The following is an 8,282-nucleotide window of genomic DNA, read 5'->3' on the forward strand; positions in this document are numbered from 1 at the left end:
CTAGAATATACTATAATATATTTAACATGTATAAGACTGCCTGCCATCTGGGGGAGGGGGTTGGGGGAGGAAGGGAAAAAATCTGAATAGAAGTAAGTGCAAGGGATAATGTTGTAAAAATTACCCATGCATATGTACTGTCAAAAAAAAAGTTATAATTATAAAATAAAATAAAAATTAAATTATATTTAAAAAAAAGGAAAAAAAAGAATGAAATAGATCATTGGGGAAAAAAAAGAACAGGCAGGATTAGAAAAAAAGGAATATGAGAGGGCTCTTCATAGAAGTAAGAAGTCTAAAGATGTTTTACACATTTTTAGACTTTTTGCTATGTATCAAATCAATTGGGCTTTTTTTTTTCTCTCCAAAAATATTTTTTGTAATATTGGATGTTTCCTCTGGGAAGGGGGTAAGCCTCTAGTGAAGTTCCCCAGGAACCTATCTTGAGATTATGCTGTTTAACATTTGTTTGTTTTGTTTTGTTTTTATCAATGAAGTGAAGAAAGGCATAGAAGACATCAAAAGAACATATGACATAAGACTGGAGAGGACAACTAACAGAGTCAAAATCTATAAAGAACTCAATAAACTAGAGCACTGGGTCAGTTCTAATAAAATGAAATTTAGGAGAGATGTGTATTAAGTCTTACAATTCTCTCTCAAAAACATCAATTTCCCAGTACAATATGAGAAAGGTAGGGTTAGATAAGGGGCAGCTAAGTAGTGAATTGGCTAGAGCATTGGGCCTACAGTCAGAAAAAATTTAAGTTAAAATCTGGCCTCCAACAATGACTAGCTGTGTGATCCTGGACAAGTCATTTAACCCTATTCACCTCAGTTTCCTCATCGAGCAAATGAGCTGGAGAAGGAAATGGCAAAGTACTCCAGTATCTTTGCCTAGAAAACTCCATAGACAAATTCCATCGGTTCATTTAGAGTCAGATATGACTGAATGATTGATGAACAACAACAGCAAAGGGCTAGATAGTATATTATTTATTTGAAAAAATTCTTAGTTCTTTAATGACCTATAACAAATTTAGTAAGAGACAACTGAGGAAGAGAACTCATCCGCCAAGATAGTTTTATCCGGTTATGATTGATACTCATGTTATGACTTCTTGGAGTCCCAGGTGAGAGGTGAGTGAAAGATGGACCACAAAAGTCTTAGCAAGCCCTCATACCAGATATGCTATTCTGTAAGGGGCCTTTAAATGGGTGCCACAGCAAATCGGGAGATTGAGGCCCGGAAGTAATTTCTGTGGATATTAGGACTGCCCTTGGGCGGGATCCTGGCCATATTGAGATAGCTTCGTAATGGGTGATTCTCTCGCTGATTGGCTGTGTGTGTGACCTCACAGGCCCTATGTAAGCCCACTACAGGCAGCAGGCGGTCTCTTTAACCTGGCGTTCTTCACCTTGGCTCCCTAGCCTGGGTGGCCAAGCCGAGATGGATAGCCAAAAGAGGTAAGGGTTTTGGTAGTGAACACATGGGTCTTCTGACCAGGTGTTCACTCGGGAACCAACAAGTCAGGGCATCAGTCAGGGCATTATGTGAGTAGGTATAATAAAGGCTTTTAAGATTACACGTGGTTGTTCTTGAGTGCGCTACCGGTTATTAAGCTATAGATTCAAGAGATTGTGGCCAGAGACCTTAGAAGGCCTCAGAGGAGGCGAGCTGGGTAGAGTTCACACTGCAAAGGACAGTGGTCAAAGGTACTCTGGTGGGTCTAGGACAGACTAGTAATTGTAACTGCCAGGAGAGCACGTTACAAATGGCGCCCAACGTGGGGCGCCAAATGCTGGAACTCTATCTTTCCAGAAATCAGCAGGAGTAAGGACCACTAAATGTCTTTATTCTAGATCTTTACCATCACCTCCAACACCAGGTCACGAGTGCAAGTGAGCGTGAGTTCCACCACCCAAGTTTTTCTTACTCCTCCCACACAAGTCACTTCCCTCTCTTTGTCCCACCAATCAAGTCAGCACAGAACAGCTGGGGAGGGTCAACCTTCAAACAAGTTAATAGGGAACCGTCCAATTGGCAATTAGTCTCACGTGCTTCATTATCCAAGTGCATTGCTCAGTTCTAGCCCTTTACATCCCATCCACTCCCATAGTGGACTTCCAGGTCCTATTTTTGATGGTAATTCAAAGGCAGATAGCCTTCTAACCATGCTGGCCAGTACTCCTTTATTTCAAGAAGCACAAGAGTCTCATTCTAAATATCATCAGGCTGCCCAAGCTTTACGTTTGCAGTTTGGAATAACAAGAGAAGAAGCTAGGAGCATAGTAAAAGCCTGTACAGCTTGCCTTCCTTTCCATGCCCCTACACTCCCTCCAGGGAAGAACCCTCGTGGTTTGAGACCTAATGAAATTTGGCAAATGGATGTGACCCATTATAAATCTTTTGGTCGTCTATCTTTTATCCATGTCGTGGTAGACACCTTTTCAGGATTCACATTTGTAATGCCAGCAGCAAAAGAGACAGCCCGAGTGGTCACTGAATTACTTATACAAGCAGTTATGGGTGTGCCACAAGCAATAAAAACAGACTATGGACCTGCATATACATCTAAACATTTTACACACTTTTGTGCACAGTATAAGATTTTACATACCATGGGTATACCCTTTAATCCTCAAGGGCAGGCAATAGTAGAGAGAAGAAACAGAGATATTAAGACACTCCTCCAAAAACAAAAGAAAGGGGGAGCCATGGGTAACCCTAGAGAACTTCTAAATTTAGTTCTCTATACCATTAATTTTTTAATTTTTGACAAAGATGCACTGGCTCCAGCAGACAGGTTTTATAACTCACCGGAAGGGCAGTGTCCAGTGCGAGCAGCTCCACTGTCTTTAGATAATTGCCAAGTGATGTGGAGAGACCCAGAAAGTGGTGAATGGAAGGGACCAGATAGGTTAACTGCTTGGGGGAGAGGGTTTGCTTGTATCTCTACAGATGGAGAAGGAATCAGATGGGTGCCAACGAGCCGTATTCGCCTTGTCCTTCGGAGAAAGATAGAGCAGACCCTTGAAACGAAGGAGAAGGCCCAAGAAACATCGGGTGGTTCCGTTGCTGACTGTGCCCACCACTGAAAGAACCTGGCAGTTATGGTGTTTGACCCATGGACATCAAAAACTGTTGGACTTGAAAATCCTCAGGAATCATTGGATTCTCTGAGACATCATAAGACTATTGTAGGACTTGAAAGTCTCAGGAATCATTGGATTCTCTGAGACATCATAAGACTATTGTAGGACTGAAAGTCCTCAGGAATCATTGGATTCCCTGAGGCATCATAAGACTATTGTAGGACTTGAAAATCCTCAGGAATCATTGGATTCTCTGAGGCATCATAAGACTGTTGCTGGACTTCAAAACCTTGTGGGGATCATTGGATTCCCTAACATATAAAAAGACTGATGTGGGACTTCAAAAACTTGTGGGGATCATTGGATTCCCTAACATATAAAAAGACTGATGTGGGATTTCAAAAACTTGTGGGGATCATTGGATTCCCTAACAGTGAAGCAATGGACAATAGATTGGTTTTGGACTATCTCTTGGTTGCTGAAGAAGGGGTATGTGTGTCTGGTGTTTACATACCCTCCTTCTAGGACTTCTGGAAATCTCTTACAATACCATGTTGATTTATATTGTTTGTTATATCACTACTTGCATGTACAATTCCTGTTTGTTACACCACATCGAGTCTGCACTGACTGTGGGGAGAGTCACCACTAATAGCCTCTGCGTTATTGCTATGTGCTTGTGTAATAACTCCCATGCTGATGGGTTTGTGCATACTTGTCTCGCCCTTCAATCCAGAAACCCGCTAGCAAATCCCCACTTCTCTTTGGTGCTTTTCATCTCCCTTCCTGAGATGTCAGGGAGGGCGTGGTTATCTCCTTTTTAGTGCTTTCATCTCCCCTCCTGAGAAGTCAGGGGGGGCATGATCACCTCATGGTTCTCATCTCCCTGAAAAGTCAGGGATGGCGCAACCTCCTGTGGTCTAAAACAAAAGAAAGCGGGAGATGTAAAGGGCTAGAACTGAGCAATGCACTTGGATAATGAAGCACGTGAGACTAATTGCCAATTGGACGGTTCCCTATTAACTTGTTTGAAGGTTGACCCTCCCCAGCTGTTCTGTGCTGACTTGATTGGTGGGACAAAGAGAGGGAAGTGACTTGTGTGGGAGGAGTAAGAAAAACTTGGGTGGTGGAACTCATGCTCACTTGCACTCGTGACCTGGCGTTGGAGGTGACGGTAAAGATCTAGAATAAAGACATTTAGTGGTCCTGACTCCTGCTGATTTCTGGAAAGATAGAGTTCCAGCACTATTATTCCTCACTGAATACCCCATATAGCCTTATATGCTCTAGTAGATAGATTGCTGAATCTGGAGTCAGGAAAACTCATCTTCAAATCTAGCTTCAGGCACTAGCTGTATGACCCTAGACAAGTCACTTAATCCTGTTTATCTCAGTTTCCTCATCTATGAAATGAATTAGAGAATGGTAATCCACTCTACTATCTTTGCCAAGAAAACCCCAAATAGTATCATGAAAAGTTGGACATGAATGAATTTTATTTTAGGAAGGATATTGACAATCTAGAGCAGAACTATAACTAGGTTTGGGTAATAGAGCCTTTCTTCCAGGGAGCTGATATTTGGGGAGTGTTTTCCCTCTCCATCACTGGCAGTCCTCCTGTGGTAGCCCTTTTATCCAAAGAATAACTACCACTCTCTTACTTTACCCTAGAGAATCACTCCTGAGTCAACTCGTACCTCTCTTGAGGCCTAGTGATCAACTGACATATTACAAGTGTTTTTTATCATATTTTGGGAAATGTCAAACTATTCCTTTTGCTGCTGCTTCCTCCATCTTCTCCTGAAAGTTCAGGGCCTGAGATTGTGCCCAAGGATATGAGCAGCACATTTTGGGAACAGACTACTCTACTTTTTTGGTTACTGTTCCCCATCAGAAAGTTTACATACAAAAGCCACCAGAGAGAAGGTAAAAGCAAACATTGAACAATTGAAAAGGGATTTGGAAGCAATGGCTTTTCTTCCAACCCAACTTAACTCCTCGAGCTTGGATTTGATATTTTCCCTCCCTAAAATATCTTTCTCTAGCAGTTTGTTTGAAGATATTTTTCAATTTTTGTCTCCTTATTATGGGACAATGTCTCCAAATCTTTCCTCATGTTGGAGTCTTAAGTCCTGAGATTCAAGATCTTCCTAACTCCTAACACCTCTACTCTTGACTGTGACATTTTTCACTGAAGCTAAGGAACTGCTGGAGTTTATTGAGTAAGGGAGTGATATTGTTAGATATGTGTTCCATTAAGATAAATCATACCCAGTATCTAGAAGGCCTAGTCAGTCAAGTCAGAAAAGAGTAGAGGTACAGTTTCAAGGCTTCAGAATAACTAATTAAGGCTCTAATAGGACCAGCATTTCCCTAATACAACTTCTTTCCTCCCATCTACAGTATGGGAAGTTTATACTTAAAAGATAAAGCTATCTCTAAGATTTGATGGTTCCCAAACTTCCCTAAAATAGCTTCTTAATTATCTAAGAGCATAAAAAGTACCAGTCACAAAGAGGTCTGGACTCGCTGAATATCTGGAGATAACAATAATTACTATGCCTTTCACTATGTCCAAATAACCAGATATTTCCATATAGAGACAAGAAAGGTACACCTCCCAAGAAATTAAGTGCCATTACATCCCTGTTACATATCTTTGTTGTGTCAGAGCAAATTAGATCTCTTATTTTCCCACAATATTGATCTGACCTAAGAGAGCTGTCTCTTACAGGCTCTGAATTGAAAACTACCTGGAGCAGAATAGCCAAGATAGTAAAGGACTTCAAGATTACAGTATAAAAAGATTAGTTGAAAGAACTGGCATAGAGTTCCAATAACCTTGTATTGGAGAGAGCCATCTACACCAGGGAGAGGACTGTAGGAACTGAGGGTGGATCACAACATAGCATTTTCACTCTTTTTGTTGTGGTTTGCTTGAATTTTATTTTCTTTCTCATTTTTTAACTTTTTGATCTGATTTTTCTTGTGCAACAAGATAATTGTATAAATATATATTTATAGATATTTATATGTATATATATTATATATATTTATATTGGATTATAGGCCATCTAGAGGAGGAGGTGGGGAAAGGAAGGAAAATTGGTATACAAGGCTTTACAAGGTTTCATGTTGAAAAATGATCCTTGCATATGTTTTGAAAACAAAAAAAAAACTTCAAAAAAAAAGAAAGAAATGGCATAACTAATGTGGAAATATGGTTAATGTAATTGTATATGTATAACCTATATCAGATGGTTTTCTCTCTTCAGGATAGAGGCAAGAAAGGGAAGGAGAAAAAAATTTGCAACTCAAAATATTATAGAAGTGAATGTTGAAAATTATCTTTTCATGTAATTAGAAAAAATAAAATACTATTAGGATTGGGGGAGAGAAAGAACTGAGCCTATTTAACTTGAAGAGAAGAAAAGAGGGTATTATCCAGAGAGCAAATAAGAATCACAGGTATTCCACAAAGTGTATAATTTGCACACTAATCTCTGGGTATTGGATTGAATAACCTTTAAGAGGATATGAACAGAAAATTTTCAGATGATGAAATTGAAATTATTTCTACTCATATGAAAGAGTGTTCCAAATCACTATTGATCAGAGAAATGCAAATTAAGACAACTCTGAGATACCACTACACACCTGTCAGATTGGCTAAGATGACAGGAACAAATAATGATGAATGTTGGAGGGGATGTGGGAAAACTGGGACACTGATACATTGTTGGTGGAGTTGTGAAAGAATCCAGCCATTCTGGAGAGCAATTTGGAACTATGCCCAAAAAGTTATCAAACTGTGCATACCCTTTGACCCAGCCATACTACTACTGGGCTTATATCCCAAGGAAATACTAAAGAAGGGAAAGGGACCTGTATGTGCCAAAATGTTTGTGGCAGCCCTTTTTGTAGTGGATAGAAGCTGGAAGGTGAATGGATGTCCATCAATTGGAGAATGGTTGGGTAAATTATGGCATATGAATGTTATGGAATATTATTGTTCTGTAAGAAATGACCAGCAGGATGAATACAGAGAGGCTTGGAGAGACTTAAATCAACTGTTGCTGAGTGAAATGAGCAGAACCAGAAGAACACTGTACACTTCAACAACAATACTGTATGAGGATACATTCTGATGGTAGTGGAAATCTTCAACATACAGAAGAGCTAATCCAATTCCAATTGATCAATGATGGACTGAATCAGCTACACCCAGAAAAGGAACACTGGGAAATGAGTGTAAACTGTTAGCATTTTTTGTTTTTCTCCCCAGATTATTTTTACCTTCCGAATCCAATTCTTCCTTTGCAACAACAACAACAACAACAAAATTCGGTTCTGCACATATATATTGTACCTAGGAAATACTATAATATATTTAATATGTATGGGAATGCCTGCCATCTAGGGGAGGAGGTGGAGGGAAGGAGGGGAAAAATTCGGAACAGAAGAGAGTACAAGGGATAATGTTGTAAAAAAAAATTACCTATGCATATGTTCTGTCAAAAATGTTATAATTATAAAATTAATTTTAAAGAGTTTAAAATAAAGTAAAAAAAATAACCTTTAAGGTTCCTCCTAATTTGACTCTATATACAATTATTTACTGTAGTCAATGTCGATATTTGGATAATTTCCCCCAAACAGTGTGGTATACTGCATGCAGGTGTCATCAAGGATAACTTAGTGCATCTGCATTCTACTCTACTAGCTGATGTCAGGGAGGCAGACATGAATATACAAAGTAGAAATTTGAGGCAAGTGAGATAAGTCATCAGAGAGAAGTGATGTTTTTAGATGCCCCAGATTGCCATCTCGAGCATAGAGAGTAAGAATAATGAGAACAGTAGGAGAGGGAGACAATGGGAAGAATTCTGAGATGTTTAAGATAAATAACAAGAAATGTTTCAAGTACATAAGAAACTCGAGGTCATGGAAGGAGTCAGTTGCTGAGAGACTTCGGGCATGATTCATTGACAGTCTGGGAAAATGTTGCTTTAAAAAATGATAACAAAGTAGTTCTTTTCTAGGTGTGTTCATGATAAAGGAGAGGGAAAAGAACTATAAGCCAGAAACAGAAATTTCCCAGAGGGCAAAGAAGATGCTCTGAAGAAAAGCAAAAGAGACCAACTCGATTTTCTTCTGCCCTGATGTATTTTGTACAGTTTGTCACT

Source organism: Sminthopsis crassicaudata, chromosome 4, assembly GCF_048593235.1.
Source record: "Sminthopsis crassicaudata isolate SCR6 chromosome 4, ASM4859323v1, whole genome shotgun sequence".
In the NCBI taxonomy this organism is placed as follows: domain Eukaryota; kingdom Metazoa; phylum Chordata; class Mammalia; order Dasyuromorphia; family Dasyuridae; genus Sminthopsis; species Sminthopsis crassicaudata.